A 20,976-nucleotide genomic window follows, 5' to 3' on the forward strand; every position below is an offset into this window, starting at 1 on the left:
TCTCTCCGCGTGCTGGTGCCGAAAGAGAAAGCCGGGACAGACAAACAAGCAACCAGCACATGATTATGTTGACGTGTCAAAGTTGAAAAGTGTGTTCTGGAAGGCGATATAATGAGACACAAATTGGGTCCAAATTTGCTCGCTCCAAATTCCTTTGTTTGGGGGTACATTTTCAGAGAACTCCCGGCGAGTTCTGGGTGTGCGCTCGACAATGATCTCGAGCCACCCGCAGCTTCCTGGTCCTTTCTTATTCCTTATCTTCGCCTTTCAAAGCGAAACGCAAAACAAGAAAACGATAAAAATTTGCTTCTTGGCGGGAGGTTTGCGAGGCGATTATGATGTCTCCAGGTTGACCAGGAGACAAACTCCTGGCGAAGCGACAGTCAGATACATTATGCCGGCAGGCCCTTTGGCCAGCGAGCGGAAACATCCTGCTGCGTTGGCAAACCATCGATCCGATTGTTCGATCCGAACGCCTGGATGGCCGCCCGGTGGTCAGCCTGACAGTTAACACCTTCATAAATACCGGTCACTTGGGTTTGGACGAGTTTCTCCGGTTCTCCTTGTCCAGTTTTCTTGGTCCAGACAAGCGCGAGGCTGCTTCTTGTTGCTGCTTTATTGTCAGACATTCCATATGGCACTCCGCTCTGGCTCCCGGCTCGATGCTCGATCGGTCGGTTTCGTACCATCAATCTCAATAAATGCTGCCCCGTGAGTCATGTAGTGGAACGCTCTGGACTAATGGCAACTCTGGCGACTGGCATGGTAAAGGTTCAGGTGGAACCACCTCCGCAGTGCCATAAAACGCATTATCCGGGAGTTTAGGAGCGAGGGTTCGGGGTCCCCTGGTAATAAAAATTATTTTAGCGTGTCGCCATAAAGCTATTGAGTTCGAAATTGTTTTCAGAGTGTGCCGGGAACCCCGCGAGACTTGATTCCCCGCCACAACAACAGCCGCTGAACCGCGGCGGTTTTGAAAGGGGGCGTTCAAAGGGTACTACGGGCACAAGAAGTTGTCACCAGCGCGGGCACACCCTGTCTTATCTGTCAGTTGTCAGTGTCGGTGGTATCGGCGGCGGTGTTCTGAAGGGGCGTAGTATAAACAGTGAACTTCGAAAAATTGAAAGTGACACGAGCCCGGCGCACATGATACGGGGGGACATGAGTGAACCCAATCCGACCACATGTTCAACGCCGATAGACAGGGGCCGCTCTATAACCCGATAAGCATCGTGTTCGCCAAGGGACGACGTCGTTCTCCACGCTTACAAGCAAGCAAACACGACTACAACCTTAATCTCTTCACCTCGACGGTTCATGTAGTGCATCTGCATGGTGGAATGGAGCCCCTAGGAACTCCTTTCGACTCAGATTAGACACGAGCGTTAGATAAGAAATTTATGATGACACACTGTAGAGGTCTCACCTGCCGCTCGCCTGCGGTTGCCGTGGTGCTTTGTTTGTTTATCCTGTCAGGAACCTTCCCGGGGGACACGTCTCTTCGAAAATATCTAACCCACAACAAACCAGAAGAAAAAAAGGCGGAAATAGAAATTAAGGAAAGAAATTAACAAACCCCAACGAAATGAAACAAACTAGACGCAGGCACCAACTATAGGGACCCCAGCAGCACGCGGCTTCTCGATACGAATCAGTTAACAAAATTAATTGATTTCCAACTGCGACGCAGTCGTGTCAACTGTGCAAGCTCATCGGTCGACATTTGGACCGAGTTCTTGCTACAGGCAAGCAGGTACTGGGGACTGGAGTACAATGACAGAGTCAGCTGCAGACTCGTGAGTCTGGTAGCAAAACGTCATCAATTTGAATTTCTCGCTATCGACGCCGCCGTCTGGGCTTCGTTTGAAGTCCGTTCCGTTTGTTGCACCGCACCAGTCCTATTGTTTGGTGTCACGTTCGGTACTTCGACGTGGTGGAAAAGAGAAACCTATATCCTGTTTGTGCTTTGTGTTACAATAGACGTTAGCATCGCCGCCATTGTTACTCTGGCACCTGCCGTCAGAATAGGCCTAGAACTGTCCGTCGTAGTTTCAGTAGGTCAGGATCATGGCACGGCAAGCAACTGGAGCAACTGGAAAATGGATTCCTAGACTTAGCTTGTTGGCAGCCCAAAACAAAATAGGCCAAGCCTGTTTTGAGACGCAAAATGTTCCGAAAACACGCAGAGATGATGGACACATTTTGAGGAGTGCGCCGACCGGCACGAAACATGGTCCAGCAATCTTAAAGAGCGTCGGCCTCTTTCATGGTTCGATTAACGGGCGGCAACTCGTCCCAACTGCAAAACTCCGACAAAAGTGACGCAGCTGGAATATTGGACATCCAAAAAGGGGCCTTCGTTGTCGTCGTCGCAAACGTTGTCACACAATCGCCTGGTGTGACTTGATTCTTGTCGACTTCTGGCCTTCCACTGGGTATAACACAGCTTCCCTAATCGAAACCTGCCCAACAATCCGTGCCGCCCGTAATCGAACCGTAACCGTCATGCATCGGTAGCCTATGCTAGGCGGAAAAAAGGCCGACCCGGAGAACGAGACTCTCCATAAAGGGGTAAACTTCGGCCATAGAACTTCGGCGAAGAAGTCGGACGGAGGAATCGGAACCACTCATCCTATTACGGGGCCCCGAATGTGCCATCTGGGACTTTTCGGCTCCTCGGTGTTCTGCAGTGCCGTGTAATCGCCGTGTGGAGTGCATGATGTGCCCGGACATGGCCCGGCGATCGATCCGGAACTTTTCGGGCCAACTACCGTAAATAGCTTAATAAGCAGCAGCTTAACCACTTAATTACGAAGAATCTGATTGATCTCCGCCGAGATTGCCATACCGGACACCGTCGTCGTCGTCGTCGTCGTCGTCGATGGTGGGCCCCGAAAAGGAATTTCGTTCAATCATCCAAACTAATCGAATTCGGACAAACACTCATTTCCGGTCAGACGGGTCCGCACGCCGGCAGAGCGTAAGCCACTTCCGGAAGCCACGCCGAGGAGGGTCTACCGACGGGTGGATTAATTACGTCTCTCCGCGCGCGTTCTCTCTCTCTCTGTAGATCGAAACCGTTTGCGTAAATCACTTCCCAAAATCTCCTTCTCCGGGGGCGCCCCCGTCGGAGTGCTGTAGTCGTAAACGACACAAATTGTCCGCCCAGCAGCGCTCCACGCTCCCGAAACATATTGGGCTCAAAATATTACACCAACAGATGCTAATGTCCTCACCGGTCGCGCTTCGTTTCGCCGGGGATCTGCTGTCTATCTGCTTGGGTGTTTCTCGGGCGCGCGAAGAAGTTTTAAAGTTTCTCAGCACGGCGCGCTGTGTCAGTTCGGAGGATCCTCAATTTCCCAAAGCGCAACCGTGACCAAAACGCTCGCGCCATGGGTTCCAGATGTCGCACCCTGCCGACGGCGCGCCGCACATACAGGTAGAAAGAAGGTTCGGCTCTAATGTTGTAGGCGAATGTGCCCGCCGCTGCCCGAGGACGACGACGCCTGACGATACAACGGCCGGATGTCAGCTCAATTTCCTTCGGTCGCACACGCGGGCGGGCGTAGTATTAATAACGGGCGTGTAATTACGCTTAAAGAGGCCTGTAAATACCGTAAGGGGCCGTGTGGCGGGCGAAAGAGAGCCATCTCCGAATCGAAGGACCCGGAACCATCGCCCACGGTAACCACGGAAGAATTATCCTAGAAATTATAACCTCCGAAAAGGTCGTAAAAACCAAAAGCCCAACCGAACCACTCACACACCCTGGCGACCGGTCGGCCGGCCGGCCGGCCGGTGTGGGACGTGTTTTCTTTCGCGGCCCCTTTCGGGTTGTTTTAATGTCCTGGCGAGTCGTCGAATCGGCCCCCGACAGGATTTACCTTTTAAACTTCCTCCAGGTTCCGACCGAGAACCGGGAGGGTGCGAGCGTTCAGCGTCCCGGAAGGCGTGACTTCTCCAGCATCTCCGCGACACCGGGCCGTTTAATGGGAGATGTTTTATTGTATTAATATTTCAGTAGTCAAATGAAGATGCCCCTTTTTCCACCGCAATAAGGCGTGGGATTAAGTGGTTTCTGGTCTGGGCCCGGCAGTAGATAATAGGAAGCAACAGCGCAGGGGTGTTTCGGGTGCGTATGTAATTACCGGTTTTGGTAGTCGGCCTAGACCCAAGTGTTGGGAAGCAACCAATCTTTGACGCATCCGATTCGGGAACGATTTAATTAGGTTGATCGTGATGAGTACACTTCCCGGAAGGAGTTACTGAGCTTGCAAGTAGGCGTCGGATTAGTTTTATGGAACAGCTTCCAAATCCAAGTAGGGCTAGTTTGTCTGACAGTTACTAACGGTCCAGCTAACTGGAAACGCGCTTCGCGAACAGCGCGGAAGATCGGAAATAAAGAAACACCATTCGCTGCAAAACAGATCCAGAAATTCCGGCGGAAACTCGTCAGCTTCTGGTGAACTTTTTTCAGACAATTCGTCCACCCGCAAGGCAGAAATTCCGCTCGGGACGCGGGTGCAACCTGCCGACGATCTTGCCCATCATCAACCATCATTATGGTAATCACGATTAATTTATCGCATTTTTTTTGCTCTCTCTGCGCGCTCAGGTCAGGTCGAAATTGCTCGAAAATATCAAATCATTGCCCACACATCAAAAGCGCATTTTAAAGTCATTCCCGCGGGACCCCGCGGTATCATGTGGTCTCGCGTCGTGGTCGCTCATCGTGCTTTTGTTCCTTCGCTTCCTTTTCTTTATCCGCAGGTTAAAACCGCTGTTGCGCGGACCGCTCATAAGGATATGTTGCTTTATTACGTTGTTTTTTTTGCTGCTTATTTAAATGCAATGGACGATCAGCTCGCAGGTAGGTTCCGTAATTAAAATATCATTAACTTACGTCTCCTTTAGCGATGACGTGCACGCGCGGTGCCCGATCAAGCGGGACCCCGACTTCGTGGTCTTCGGGTGGGTTTTGATGTCTGACTGCCGGGGACTTGCCGTCATTAAGAAAGGGTCGCCCCGTCAACTCGTGCGCTGCAACGGTCCGGTCGGTGGTGCATTCCTACAGCGCGCCGGTTGCGTTCCATTCAGGATTAATGATATCCACCGACCAACCGCGACCTATTCCGTGGGAGGGTGCCAACTGCATATCCATCCATCCGGACGGACGGACCGGGCGGGAAGCATTTCAGCAGTTCGTCAAAGGTTTGTCATTTTATAATCACCCACACACACACGAGCTATCCTGGTGGCCCCACACTTGCAAAAGCGCCCTACGGCGCTGGCTGGGTATTTTGTTTCGCTTTCGCTTCCGCTGGTGGTCGCGCACCATCGACGTTCCTCCTGCGTGGCTGACCCCGCAGGGTGGCGCAATGGTAATTAGTATTTTTTTAGTCCCCCCACGGACCGCAAGGCATCTCGCCGCGCGAGGCTTGACTGTTTTTTTGTCGGCGGAATCCCCGAGTGCGGCTACTCAAGACGCGTTGGCCGGGTTTTCGCTGTTTTTATCGCTAATGTTTTTGCGCCGTCCGCAAAACGCGCGAGGCGATTTATGTTCGGGTCGGACAAGTGCACGGGACCCATCACGGCCGGCCGAGAGCTTTAATGTACCCCTGTTCCTGGCTCACAGGCTTTATGGGTTTTTATTGAAAGTTCACCTGCCAACGCCGGGCCAGCGACTGGGTGGCGTTCTGCTGCCGCCCCAGTCTGTCGGCGGCGATGGGTTTTATTGACTTGGCCGTCGACGAGTTGGCGATGTTGGTGAAAGAAAGAAAAAGAAAACAAACGGTTCTTGGCGAACGAGGTGTGTTCAAAAAGTTCTGATAATTTTGTATTTACGCAGGCTACGTATGTTCGATTTTGGATTTTTTTGGCGGCGTTAGGTAACTACACATGTCAGTGACTTATGGTGAAACGGCCATTTGGCCATTTTGAGCATTCGGTCAATTTTTGTTAGCTGTTTTTCTTGGACAAGATTTGGCTTATCGGCGATTTTTGTCTCTTCCAAAAAAAAGTGATGCCAAAAAATATTTACCAAATTTTGTGTGAAAAACGAAATTAAAAGTGCGGACGCCTCGGAAATGTTGACTGTGGCTTATAACGAAGCTTTATTAGGGTCAATAAAGAACAGAGTCGAACGGAATCGAAGACAGTTGAATGATCGACACATGGCCGGCAACACAGCCGGGACAGTTTGTCGCGTTCATCATTTTGATTACAGTTGTTTGTTGTTGTTGCAGTTGTTGATCCTACCATGTTTGTGTGCGTTGCGCGAAATTCGAAAACCAGATTAACGATCATCATGAGCATGACCTGAAGAATTCGATTTGATAACCTACAGCCAATCAGAAACGGTGCTTGTGAGAACTCTACGTTCAGCTGTGATCAGTTCAAATTCGTGCATCTTAGTGATCAGACGTACCAGAACCGTGGGACAGAAAAACCATCTTCACTCATACCAGAAAGCTGCAATTTTTGCACTTATTGACTATCCAACGGATCTTCAACGAAGATAGCGAAGAACCATGCGGCCACAATGTTGGCTGACAGTGATCATGTTCTGGTGTTTTTTACGTGAAAAAGCGTTGGCCAACTCTACAAGGAGACATCTTATTTGTCAAATCAATATTGGAGGTGACGCAGGTTACCGTATCGAAGACACGCCGTTGGACCTTTGTACACACGTGCTGTACTTCGCGGCTAGAATCGATCCGGAATCCTACGAGATAACACAGACGAATCCACAACGCGATTTGCTGAACAAAGGATACCAAAAGTTGGCCGATCTCAAGAAACGACGGCCTGATGTGAAACTTTTGATAGGCGTTTATTGTATAAGCTCTATGTGTGACGGGATGATTGCAACAAACAACACACGGAAAACGTTCATCGAAAGTGCCATCCGTTTGCTGAGGCGCTATAATTTCGATGGACTAGCGTTTTCATTGCAGATGGTGACTCAAAGAATAAACCGCCTTTATCCTACGCTTATGGAAGAAACGAAGCAAGCCTTCAAGGACGCAGGACGCGCATGGTGGACAGTTTCAGATAGCACTCCCGGAAGAGAGGTTGACAGTGAGCGCGGGCTCGAATTAGCGCAAATCTGTCGGTTAGTAGTAGCAACAGTTTTGTGTTCATTACATTGTTAAGAAATAATTCGATTATGTTTCTAATGCTTAGGGCTGCTGATTTTGTTATTATTGCGGGGATTCACTTTACTACACACACGGACGTTCCTTATCCGTTGAAACGACGCAACTTCGACCCAGAAGGCGGCGAGAGCTACAATGTCGTGGACTGGATCAAACAATGGATCAACATCGGATGTCCCAGGAATAAGATTCTGCTCCAAGTGGGTTTTCATGCCTTGACGTACACTTTGGCCAACGAAAACGATCACGGTATGCATGCGGATACCAACAACGTTCTGGCGGTTATCACGTCCTACATCAAAATATGCTCCAAGCTGCAGGAAAAGGGTTGGACAATCGATTGGGACGAGCGAAGCGCGTCGCCATTCGCGTATCGCGGTAAAGAGTGGATTGGTTATGATAATGAAGTTTCGCTCGAGGAGAAGGCACACTTCGTGGACAGTGAGGGTTTGGGAGGGTTAACGGTCTTTTTTTTGAGCGACGATGATTTCAAGGGGGTCTGCGGAAAGAAGTACCCTTTGCTGACGGCTCTTTTTGAGGCTTATAGGCCGACCTGGTCCACCGACGACGACCCATTTGCCTTTGCCATCGAGCGGTCCCGTCGTGATGTGGACCGAAGTGGAAGAAGAGTTCATTTTTAGTACGAAAGAATACATTAATTAGAGCTTATATGATGAAAGATCTTGGTTTGTGTGTTCCGGAAAGCGAAAGAAAATTAAATATCGATTCCTTCCTGCAATCTTTTATACTCACGCAGACGCAATTAGTGTGAGGCTTAATTGCAGCGTAGAAATCATACAAATGCGGGGTGGGTGGATCAATTCGGAATGGTCTGGTATGAGCTGTTGCAGTGGCACAGGCAGTGCATCAGTAGACAGAAATCCCGCTATCTCAACTGGTGCCTACCACGCACGATCTATCTGGACGGCTTTTGAAGTTGGTTTGGTTGGCTCCTCTTCTGCCACTCTTGTGACATGACCAGTCCAATTGGGACATGACCAGTCCACATGGTCATTGGCATCTTGTGACCATGACCAATTGACTGATTACTCAAAATGGCCGAACTTTTCACCATAAGTCAGTGACATGTGTATCCACCTAACGCCACGAAAATCGGATATAGGTAGCCGATGGAAATTCCAATTTCGCAATACTTTTTGATCACCCCACGTATAAACGCGAAGAGGAGTTTCGAAGCCACGGAAACACTCCACACCACCATGGGCATGGAAAGGTAAATGGCAATGAAATGTGAGCCAATAAATTAGCTCATTTGTTTCACCATTCCCGAGCGAAAGGGAGAACTCGCTGGTCCTGTGGTCCGCTGGCTGAAGATGGCCACACGAAGGCACACGCTAAACGGCGTCGAACGGCGTTCCGAGATGGGCGTAGGGCGCATCGATCGATGTGCCTTGATTTGCGTAGCCAAAGCCCATCACGCGAGGCTCCGGCTCCGGCACGAGGTTCGTTCCGCGGAAGTTATGAATAATTTCTGTAAATAATTAATTTCGCAACCATTCGAGCCGTCTCCGGAACCATCGTAGTGTGGTGATGGGACCCGTATCCGGATCCAGCAGTTGGTCGGTTGAGGGGCTACAAATCAAATGAAGGAATCAGGTTAGCGCACCGAAAGTCCAGGGCACCGTAAATCACTCCCTCGCACCGAAGCCCTGCGAATCCGGGAGTAAATATAGATTCATTTAGCCCGTCGCCAGCATGCGATTGTTGGTCATGCCGGCCGCGCTGTCAGTCGGTGGTTGGATGGAAATTCGTGCGGAATTTAATTTACTCAAATTTTCCATCACGGCACCAAAGTGGCGACTTGGCGCCCTTTCGGATAGCAATTAGTCCCAATTTGTCTCCACGCAGCGCAATGACTCTCACCGCGTGGCTCGTGTGGCCCGCGCCATCGGAATTCCCCAGGACTCCGCACGAATAGCTAGCCGACAATCTTCGCCCCGATAGACACGAGACACACTTTTCGATGGCCAGCACACATTCCGAAAACATTCCGCATTCTTCATCCGGCCCGATTCCCCGGTCAATCGTTCGCGGAGGGTTTCGATGTTACACTTTAACTAAACACCGTTTGAATACCTGACGGGTCGGCTTGGTCTAATTATTGTGCCGCGCTCCATCTTCAAGGTGCACAATAAATTGAGTAATTTCAGCCGTCAGCCTAATTGGCTTAGAGTTTTTGGTCCGCCGGCCGCCGGTCGATAATTAACATGTCCAGAAAACATGATGTACATAATTGACGGGAGCACCTCGTGGTCGGGTGTGCGTGCACCACCCTGACATTGCGGTCGTCCCGTCAACATGTACTCTAATTAACCGCGGGCAAGGAGTTCGGCCGCGCAGTTCCCGCCGGGCGTGGGCCTGCGCGTGTCTCAGGTGTCAAAGGGTCTTAGGACACTTAACGGCCCGATCGGCCTAGGCTACGTTTTATTACCGAGAAATTGCCTAGTAGCTGAGTTTTAGAGGTTTTCAAATAATACAATAACGCTCCGTCTGTTCGTCGCTCCATCAATACCGGGAGAGAGCCCGCCATCACCGGCAGCAGAAAGGCAGTCAAAGTTTGGTCAAAATTTATGGACCATTAGGGCGAGCGAATCGCGGATGCAAACGGGTGGCCGGACGAGGATCACCCGGTATGGGAACCACGCGAGCCCATTAAAAACAACAAAGGGAAAATCAATCCGTTCGTTATCCCCGGACGACCCGACCCGCGGAATGTGTCGTCAAACCCCGAAAAAGTTATGCCCACAAATAAATAGCTCATTTTTCAAAACCAGCCCAACGCATGAGTTAGAGTCAATCGCCGGTGTCCGTAAATCAAACCGATGGAACCGGCCAGAATTGAATATGCACCGGTCACCGGCCATCATTAAAAATGCGTTTCCTGCTGCTCCCCCAACAGCCCATTTTTCAGTCCCCCCCAGTCGCTGTCGTCGATCAATCGGCACTCAATCGCGGAGTGTGGACAAGTGTTTCGGCTTGGAGGGGCCGCGGGTTCCAAAGCCAATAAGAGAGCGGACCGAAAGGACCAGAAAGAAGCGAAAGAGGTTCCGAGTTTCGGAGCTCGCTGGTTCGATCGATCCTGGGGCCGCGTGAGGCCGCGAGTTTTGGGACGTTTTGGGAAATAAAATAATAAAGTCATAAATGTCCGCCAGTTGGAGGCTTTTTGGGGGCCGCCCGCGACCCCGACCCGCGACTGTCGACGCCCCCCAACTCGGACCGACCAGGCGTCGTCTTGAATGTATCTGGGCGCCCAATTCGGTTGATGGGCCGTTTCTACGGTCTGCTTTCGGAGGTTTTACTGGCCGTTAGCGATGGCAGGATCGCATCGTGGATCGTGGGCAAATGAAGCCTGTCCGGTTCTAGGCACCACCACCATTTACATATTATTCATATTATTAACATATATATTATATTCAAGTCGCGCTCTCTCTCTCTCTCTCGGTCTCTCGAGCGGCCGGGCATCATTATCGGCGGGAAATATTATGTGCGTGATGTTCTGTTGTGACCATTGTGGTCATTTATCTCGTCATTTGCGGCCGCGAAATTTGCTGTCCGAGTGCGGGCTTTGTTTTGATTCGAGTTCTGAGCGCCATAAACGCGTGGTGAATTTCCATGTCGCGCGGCACGGCATTAATCAGCCGCCCGTGTGTGTGTGTGTGTGTGTGGTGAGTCATCCGGTCCGGTTCGGTCGCGACGGGTTAAGATTCCGGCCCGCCCAAGGACACGCGGCGCAACAGGAAGCAGTGCGAGGGAGCGGGGCCGGGCACGAACGTATGATAATTAGATAAATTTACGGCAATCTTATCGCTACGTTTTCATCCGGACAATATTTATGATTATTTTCAAATTCTTTCATTTTGCTCGTGCGCGCCCGGGCCGGTGAGGATTCGGCTCGGTGTGACCCTCTTCCGGAGTGGGTCGGTCGAACGACTGGAGTGCCGGGAGTGCGGCTCCCGGAGCCTGGCCAATAAATTAAATTCGAACAAGTGACCGTGTCAGCGGCGACGCCATAAAAATAGAATAAACGAGTTCGGTCCGGTCCGCGGCGGACCGAGCGAGGCCAAATAGAAAATGAATTGCTTGCAATGTTGCCGGTGGTGCTGCTGCTGGCCGCTGGCCGGTGGCCGGTGGTGTCTAGTGAAGTGACACCGCGGAATAATTGCTGCTTGTAGTGCCGAACGAAAGCATATGTAAGTTGGGAATGAGGTCCCACGTGCGACATGGCTGGCTGGCTGGCTGGCGGGTTGGCATCGCATTGCGCTATCATGTTCTGGGCTGGGGTTTTTTTTCTTCCTCGTCCTCGGTTTCGAATGATGCTTTTAAATTATGAAAAATGTTTACCAATTCAAGCATGGCCGGGGTAGTTGGATTTAAGCCCCGATCTAGGTCAGCCTAGGTGTTCCCGCGGCGTCCCGGGAACTCATTTGGCTGCTTTTTTTCCGGATTTCCAACAAATGGGAATTGAATTGCTGATCACATTAAAGAGACGGCTGGGTTTTTGTAGCCAATTTCGCGCGCTTCATTTCTAATACGCCCATTAATAAACCATCACGAGCCGAGCATTAGTGGCCGAGCCGAGACCGGTCGACGGAATGCATCCGTCCGTACGTCCTTTGGCACATGTTTCCTACCAAGGAAAACATGAATGCCACCTGCAACTGACGTCAGCGGGCTGGCCACAGCGAGAGCGAAAGAGAGAGAGAGCGAAGCGAACTGCAATTTAATGCATCGCTACCATAAAAATGAAAACAAATGGAAATTTTATGCTATCGGAATGGATTACGTTATTGCTCATTTCATTAAGCGGGAGCGCGCGCACGAGCGGGAGAGGCGTGTTTTAGTGGTCCCCGGGCGTCCCCCGGGTGCTACCGTGTTACCGGCCGGCCGGGTGAGGCGGATTGATGGTTTATGGCTGGGTGGCCGCACGAAGACGAAGTAGAAGAGCCCGGAGGCCCGTTCTTCAGGTGAGTTCAAGGTAATGGATGCAATAAAACTAATTCTGGAGTGTGGTATAAATTTAGCTTCGTGCAGACCCCGCGAGGGTGATGTGTTGAGATGCCATGCGGTTTGCAGGTCGGTCGGTCGGTCGGTTGGTTGGTGAGATTGAGGTCAAGCAAGGAAGAGCGCCCACCGAGCTCCGAAATGAATAATGTATAGACACGGACCCCGAGGTCCAACACCTTCGCTCGCTCGCCGCCCTCAGACCCCGGTGTGAGGGTGATAAAAATCTAATCAAAGCCTCGCTTCTTAGCACGAAACTCTGGGCTGGGCTGGGTGCAAGATCCGTTCGGGTTGCTGCTGGCCGCCCAAAACTTGCTGCCCCCAAAAAGGAGCTGCGCACCGTTGCATTGTACTTCGTGTGCTGCCAAATGATGCATGAAATCACCTCTCATCATGCAATTGCCAGTCGGTTTACATGAGCGCAGTGGCCCAGTTCTTACCGGGGGAAAAAATGCGCTCGGAAAAACGATGCTCACCTTGCTGGGTCCTTTTTTCTGAACCACCGTCCGCTGGTGGTTCTCCCAGCATTCTTCGCTCGCCACTGTTCTCCGCTCACTGACAGATTGCAACGGAAAGCGTTCAGTTGTCCGGGCGCATAGAACTGTGCATCCTGGCGTTCACCTGGCCAGATCTCCGCCGGGACCGGGTGTAACGAAGAAATGCTCTCTCCGGTTGCGTCCGTTTCTGACCCCGACCGCCGGCCGCCCCGACGAACCTTCCGGACGATCAATTTCCTTGTTCGCCGAGCGTGTCGCTCAATTGGAGTGCAACACGAAGGACTGCAACTCCCGCCCACGGTTCCTTTGGGGACGGAGAAACAGTACGAGAGTGCCCCGACGTAAGACGACGGTCGGGCCCCCAGTTTTCTTCGCCCGTCGGGGGAATTCGGGCATTGAGAAACGGGTTTAGTTCCGGTTTCGGTGCCTCGCCTCGGTAGCCGGGGAGTCAATAAGCGAAAACGACGTCCTTTTCGGTGGGGGCTCGAGGGGTTCGGGAGATGCACTTCCAGGGCTCCGCTGGCCGACACCTGGCGAGGGTAGCGACGCCGTCGGCGCCGACGACGACGACCAGAATTGAAATTTACATTTATCTGGAAATTTTGTTCTCTTCCAATAAATTATTCAAATTTGATCTCAATGCACTCACGGCGGGCCACAGTGGGCCTGCGGGCAGCCAGGCAGGCAGGTTCCACTGAACCCTGAGTTGACTCTCGGTTGTTGCAGGATCCCGGGAGTGCCCGTGGCGGTGTCGGTTCCGGGGGCTTCTTTCTGGTTCTCTCTGGTGATGTTTGATTCACAAATGCCCAACTGAAGCTGATTACTCGGAGGAGTTGCCCAAGACAGCAGACACGGGCACGGGCGCGGTTCCGATACGGTGTCCCGACGAAGCCAGGACGAAGATGGCGAAATTAAATTAAATTATTTAACTTAAATCCAGGCCATCCAGACCGCCGTTGCGGAGGCGGTCGAGTGCGGCTCTCGAGTGGCATTATTGATATGACAATTTAAATATGGCCACCAACCGGAGTCCACACGGCCGGTTTGCTTTCCAGTGCGAACCCCAGCTCTGTGGACCGTTACGGTACCGTCTCTCTCGCTTTCGGATCTAACCCTTTTTTTAAGGTTCCTAATGCTGTACGGCGGCGATGCAATATTTGTTTGTTTGGGGCCGTTGCAACGGTCCCAAGATTTATGCCAACTGCTGCTGCAGCCATGTTGGTCTCCGGAGTCTACGCGCCGTGGGACCCACGATCCACGTCACCCTGCCGGCCGCCCGCCCGCACGAAAGGTGATGGATTTTTCCTCTCCCGTGGGCGAGAGCCGCGGCTGCCGGTGTGGAGCCCTGTCATGTCACGATGTGTCATTAGCGATAAATTAAAACGGACGGCTGCAAACGGTGGTGCTGCCCGGGTCCACGGGTTTGTGTGTGTGTTTTACGGGGCCCCCACGGGAATCGAGGCGGCGGCGGCGGAGGGGAAACCATTTGGGAGGTCGTTACCGGGCGCGAAGCGGTTTTGAATATGGAGTTTCGCAAAAGATTTAGTAGCTGCGAAGCCTTTTACAACGCCGGTGGCCGGTCCGATTGCACAATGCGCCACCAAACGGGGGTGAGATATTTATTTTTATCGCCAGTAAATGAAGGAATCACCCTCCCCCGCGGGGGGATCGGTCTGCAACGGGTGCCCCCGATACGGTTGCACTGGGAAGCGTGACACATTGGCTGTGGGTGATATAGTTACCTCTTCTACTTCTAGTACTTTACAGTGGTTCTCAACATTCTTCTTTCATTCTGTTGATGCGTAAGCTATGCTTTTCAGAACGGAACAAGATTCTGTACAGTCTCAGATACATAGCAAATTTGGCTGGACATCATAACCTTAACACATAACCTAGATTACCGTTCATCTCCATGTCGTCTCGGCGACTCTGCTCAATGCCAAGGTAAGAATTAATCGAAGCGTAGCGGTCAGTTCCGGTAAGATTCTTATCTTCACAATAGGTGACGTGAATACTTGAGCGAAAGCCACAGTACTTTTTAACTATACCAAAGTATTTTATTAATATCTTGTTGTAGTAGAGGCCAATCAGAAAGTTTCATCAGGTTTGATGTCGCATTGTATAAAGTGCAAGTATTCCAGCCGTTTCAATCGTTTGCTCACCGAGCATCAGCACAGTTTTTACGACCGAAAAAATTGAATATATCTTCCAGCGATGGCCCAAGCAAGTCCATTACTAGCACATGGTATTTTAGCTTCTGACCGTCAACGAACACTTTGAACAGCTTGTACTCGTACGTTAGCAGCACATGGCGAGCCTGTTTTCTTTCATCCCTTTTTTCCATTTGTTATGTTGATACGATGGTAAACAACTTCAAACGAACTCGAGCCAATCTTACGGATTATGTGATGTTTAGCATCAACAATGCAATCACTCATAATCGTTTATTGTTTTTGGAAAGTTTCTACCAATTTTGGTGTTTCAGTATCCGGATCCAGATTTAAGTAACAACTTTCTTTCAATATTTCAATAGATTGATGTCAGGCAGCAATGTTACGTTCACCAACCTAACTAACTAAGTTGATGTGCGGATCGAATGGTCCATTGGGCTAGAAAAATCGAACCTCAAACACTTTGATAACCATGAACATTACTCAATTCTCTTCAGATAACTAAATCATTCCGTTGCCATGACATCGGTGCTTCATCTCAAACACCTATCCCATGTAGGCTACTCGATCAATGCCACTGCAGGTGGCTGCATTACTTCAATATCATTGCCATAAGTGTCTATTTTTAGAAACCATTTTAAAAATATCCTTTCGCAAATGTCACAATCCCATAAATATTGCACAGTAACCATCGGTGCGGGTCCCCCCTTTTTGGCACGGAATTGCATCATCAGCACCGGTCGTTGCAGGCCGTTCGCACCGCTGTTCTAGGTATCGATTGACTAATCGTGGTCCAACGGGATTGGCACGGTACCTGTGCCACCCCCAGCCTCCAACCACCTCCACAAACTGTTAGGGCCTTCAATAATTGATCACCTCATAACCCATAACCTTGAATAAATGAACACCGCCGTTTGGCGGCGATCAATAATCAACAAGCGCATGAATCAAACGCAACGCTTTCTCTCTACCGATGCCGCTACAAAAAAGGACTACGGCCACCCGCACGGCGTCGGTGCGTCGGTGCATCATGCGGTGATAGTTTCATATTTTATGATTTATGCGCCTCCCCGCGGCCGGCTCGCTCTCGCTTATTTGCTACTGTGTTTTGCGACGTCGGCGGGCGGCGAAAGATTTACAGTTCAACATTTTGTTACCGATTGCGCTGCGCTTCCGGTCGCGGGCTGCGAATGTAATAAAAATCGTTAAATAAAAGTCCGGCGCATCAACAGCTTCATTTTTGTGCAATAAATTATGCACATTGTTTAAACAACACAGAGCGCGCGTGTGTGTGTGTGTGAAGCGGGATGGGCGAGAATTCATAATCAATGCTCATAATTCATGAAGCGGCACCATTCAGGCACGGCCCGGCTCGCGGGCTGCACCAGCAGCAGCGGCCACAGACAATTACGGGTGGCTTCTTGATGGACGGTCCAGGGTCCTGCACTCCGGTGTACCGACACAAAAAAAGGACACGGTGTTAAATGGAACCCATCGGAGCATAGCTTCCCCGTTTAACATTTGGCCCCACCATTCCCCGACACATTAATTGTATCATATTTGAGGGCCCCGAACAGGGGGCGTGATGACTTTTCGAACGGCAGCCAACAGCTGCCGGATGCGAGCGACAGTTCATACATTGATAACGCTGCCGGTGTTCGGTGCCTTTGTCCGACGTCGGCATCGGATTGATGCTTCACAGTTGTCATTGTGTCAAACATGGCCGACTGCTGTTCAGCATCATCACGCCTCCCCTGAAGGGCGATCCTCTTCACACGAGCCTTTTGATAGTCCGTCAACCGTGCTGTAGTTCCATCATTAGCCTGGCTACGATACGAAGTGGCCGCCGGTCGCTGGAGCCGGCGTCTTCACCGAGCAATCCGATGCAAGCATCTCGGTTGGTAAATTGTTGTGTGATTGTGGGGTAAATTGTTCAGCTCACCACATCGACCACGCCGTTGGGCCGTCGGGACAATCGGGAAGGAATTTAATTGATAACCGAACCGGCCACAACCGCCGGACTCTGGCAGCAATCTGGCTGAGGCGTCGCAATTAATTGTGATCCATCTGGCCGCCGGGGAAGCACCAAACCTGAGGTCTGGGTCTGGGAGCTGTAAATCATTCAATTAAACGGTGCTACCAGACCCGGATCGATGGATGACAGTTCCGGATCGGGGTTCCGGTCCGGAAACCGTGCTCCGTGGTGATGGTTGCGTTCGATTTGATTTTCGATTGTAGCCGGTTGTGGTCGATCGAAGAAATTGATTTCTGTGCCTGCGATTTGCTGGCTGGGAACTACGAGTCGCACCGCAAAGGTAACTCTTCCCAAGGCTCTCGGAAGGTCTCGGAGGCGAGTCGAAACCACATAAATCATTCCCATTATTCACGCCTCATCTGTCTTGCTCCTCGGGCAAAAGGGCGAATGCCCGAAAGCGTGGCCACGAGTCGCTGCAAGGAGTCAAATTACGTTTTGGGATCTCCCCAAAGGCCCTCCCGTTACCCGTAAAACAAAAACCGAGACCTTAAAACAAAGAAGCGTCCCGAAAACACCACAAAACATAATCGCGTAGGCAACAAAATGAAGCCACTCGAGCAACCGGGAATGATTTACGCATTCGGATTCAGTTTCCCGAGGAGCGGCCCGAGCGGGTCGCTCCCGGTTTAATCGATTTCGGGACCTCCTCCGAAACGGACCCGCTCCGAAATGCATTCGTTGCAGCGCAGCGGTGAACCATGAAACTGGCGCCTCGGAGCGCGGCTTCGAAGCGCAGCGAATCGAGAGCCCCCCCGGACGAGGAGGATTACGTGTTTGATTCATTAACCCGAAAGTAGAAAGTGGCCCTCGAACTGGCCGCAGACAAGGCCCCTAACGAGGCCCACTTTGCACGGGAAATTTATGTCCCTCGCATGAGAGCAAGTGTGGCCCACTCGGCAGAACGTGGCGGGGAATGCTTCTAATGGATTAAAACGGTCTAACGTTATTGGTTCTGGCGGGCTGGCGTTGCACTGCCAGTTATGGAATTCCTGGAAAGATTATCTAATCAACCAGACTTTACTGTGACTCCGGAGGATGCCAAAAATCACGGAGTTTCCCCGGTATTGATTCTCCTATTACAGCGCTCCTAGCGATGGCGCCAATTAGTTGTCCCTGGACAGAGAGATCCTTTCGTCGGATGGTTTTGGCGTCCACCGGGTGACACATCCATCATGTGCGGGCGGGCGGACGGCATGTAATGCAATCAGTCTCGGTGGGTCCATCCTGCCCCGGCCAGCCAGCCCAGCAACGGACAGCAATTAGCGAGGCACCCGAAAGTCAACCGAAGGCCGCTAATTAGGTCACGACGACTGTTTATCGGGCGTGATTTGCGGACCGCGCATGATTGGCGGTGGTGACGGTGGCCCGGAGTCCATTCTGGCCACCGCGAGATGCGCTTGTCCTCGTCATCGATATCGCCGATCGCTATGTCGGCGGTGGCAGACTGACGCGCCCATTAGCGACATCGTCCCCGGGGCGCAATTCGCGGTCGAGGTTATGATGATCCCGGCCGCGAGAGCGAGGCGTGTTTGCGAACACATTTGACCTTCCGTCGTGGATGCTTGGCTCATTATGCGTTGCCGTGTGGCTCTCATCGTCATGCTCCTGTGCAGTCATGTGCGGCACCGTTTGTGGGCAAATATTTATAACGAGAGATCAATTTCCATCTTAATCATAGTAATGATTGATAAACACCGAAAGTCAATTTATGCCCGGTCCGGTCCGACTTCCTGACTCCGTGCGACTCCATTGTGTTGTGCCGTGATTCTTGCTGTGCACAGTCCGATGGCCGCCTCATTCTTGGCCGTGGCCGTTAAAAGCCTTGAGAAGATCTGCACATCTGCACCGATGGGCCGTGTTTGGTGATGCGCCTCACGAAGCTCTCGACAAACACATTCACGGACGAGTGGCAGGCAGTGGTGTGACAGGACAGCCCACCCCGCCGATGCCGAGTGGCCCCCCGTGAGCCTCTGAGCATATTGCGTGCCTGTGTGTGTGTGCGGTGCGCATATCAAGTAAATGCAAATTGATATGTTAATTGCAATGCAAATAAAAGTCGCCCTCGGTCGCCCAAGGCTCGCAGGCGATACGTCATCGCCAACGCTTAATTTGTACAAACAGCGCCGCAACTTCTGGGTGCTCTGGCTGCCATCCGGTGGGGGGTGGTTATGCTGAGGCAAGTGGCAGGGCATTTATGCACGCCTCGGAATGTGACTCATTTTTAGCGGAGATTGCAACGGATTGCCCTTCTGAGAGGACTTTTCAATTGGGCATTGTAATGTTGGTTTCAAAATGATGTTTAAAGGACGTGTACGCATTCGTCGATGATGGATTTCCCATGTTTTGAGCCAATTCGTACTGTTTCTGAATCGGTTTTATGGTCCAACAGCCGTTCGCTGACAGTGCTCAGTGCGCTTTCCCCTATTTTTATTGCTCCATAAACGCCACCAACATGCGCAGGTCCGGTGGAATGGAACTGAGCTCAGCGGCTCAGTACGCACCTATCGATCATCGGCGATCCCGCGGCCGACTCTTGGGCTGCGATTTATGGGTTGCCCCAACGAACTCGCGCGAAATGGCGCTCAAATTTGCTAAACACTCATCAGCATCCTGTCGCATTATCGCGCGCTGGTGGCGCAGGCAATAATTTGCCTTTTCCGCGGTCCCGCTTCCCCCCCGTGCACCGTCCTCCGGTTGACTCGCCAAGCAGAAAAAGGTACACCGTCGGCTCGTTAGTGGAGCCCCGTTTGCGCTACGTTTTATTGGCTAATTAGGAAATCGGACTCATGTCGCGGCTGCGTCTTCTAGTGTGCGCCCGTCTTAAAAGCCTCCCCTCGGCCTCGGCCTGGGCCCCGTAGGAGTGAAAGAGATTAAGCTCCGCGCCATTACGAGAGATTGTCGGACATAAAATAGACGATCAATAAAACTGTTCCCGGCCCGACCGTACCTCCCGACCTGGTTGCCTGGTCCCCCTGGGCTCGTCCCCACCCCCTCGGCTGAACAACCGCGACGTCGTCGTTAGGCCGAGTCCTCGTTGACGTCGTCGTGGTTGCAGCATTAAAAAATGCATGCGTATGAATAAAGAACAGCGCCGGGGGAGCAGCGCGGCGGCGGTGCATCGGGCGCACGCGGCGACATTCCAGCGTTGAGGTAGGTCCACACGGGTCCATCGGGTCGGTCCGACCCGTCTCCATTTGCGGCTCGTTTCGCTGGCGTTGATCGATTTTATTCGACTTCGACGCTTTCATGCTTCGATCTATGCGCGGCGCTGTCGCGGGCATCGGGCTCGGCTCGGCCGTGGCCACCTTGCAGCGCGCGCTCTCTGGCGCTCGTAATTTATTCATGGCGAGTAATACCGTTTGCCGGCTCCGAAGCATCCTCCGACCCGGGCCGCGCTGAGCTTGATTGTTGAACCTGACAGTTTTTACTGCACTTGTTAGACCGGCCACAACGGTCAGCGACAACGCCGCGGCCTAACGGAGGCCTCTTTCTTGGGACTCTCCGGGACACTTGGGGTGGCCTAATGGTGGACAGCGCTCGGTTGCCGAGGCTGCCGCTGTTGCAACCACTGCACCATGGCTGCGGGCGATGAGATTTATAATGCAGCAGAGAGAGGCGAATCGCGAGCGCAAAAACGAACAGGAATGTCGAACCGCCGCGTGTATCTCCGGTCGGCGGTCCGTCCTCGGCTAATTCGGTACGATAGTGTGACTAATGAGTGTGTGTGTGTGTGTGTGTGTGTGTGTGTGTGTTGGTGGTCGGAAAGACGCCATCGAGTACGGGACACGGCACGACACGGCGGTGACACATTATTTGAGTAAGAATGAATCGATTTTCGACTACAGCTGCAATTAATTCCGTCGCTTCCTCTTCGGTTTTCCGATTGGAACAATCGATTCGGAAGGACATCCCAGCAAGGACGTGACAGGTAAGAGTTATGAACGATGAATGGAAAACTTTTATTGAATTATCGATACGAGAAGCTACCATTCAACAATCGATTTACGGCCAACCCTCGCAAAGGTGTACCACAGGACTCTATTCGCTTCATGTTCTTTCGTTCACCGCGATTGCAGGTTCCGGACGAAGCCGTC

The 20,976-nt window shown here is 51.8% G+C and overlaps 1 pseudogene; it reads right to left on the reverse strand.

Annotated features, from left to right (window-relative positions):
- Positions 1-14,548: 14,548 nt before the first annotated feature.
- LOC128278506 (casein kinase I-like) lies at positions 14,549-15,114 on the reverse strand (annotated as a pseudogene).
- Positions 15,115-20,976: the final 5,862 nt, after the last annotated feature.

The sequence above is a fragment of the Anopheles cruzii genome, chromosome 2 (assembly GCF_943734635.1).
Source record: "Anopheles cruzii chromosome 2, idAnoCruzAS_RS32_06, whole genome shotgun sequence".
In the NCBI taxonomy this organism is placed as follows: domain Eukaryota; kingdom Metazoa; phylum Arthropoda; class Insecta; order Diptera; family Culicidae; genus Anopheles; species Anopheles cruzii.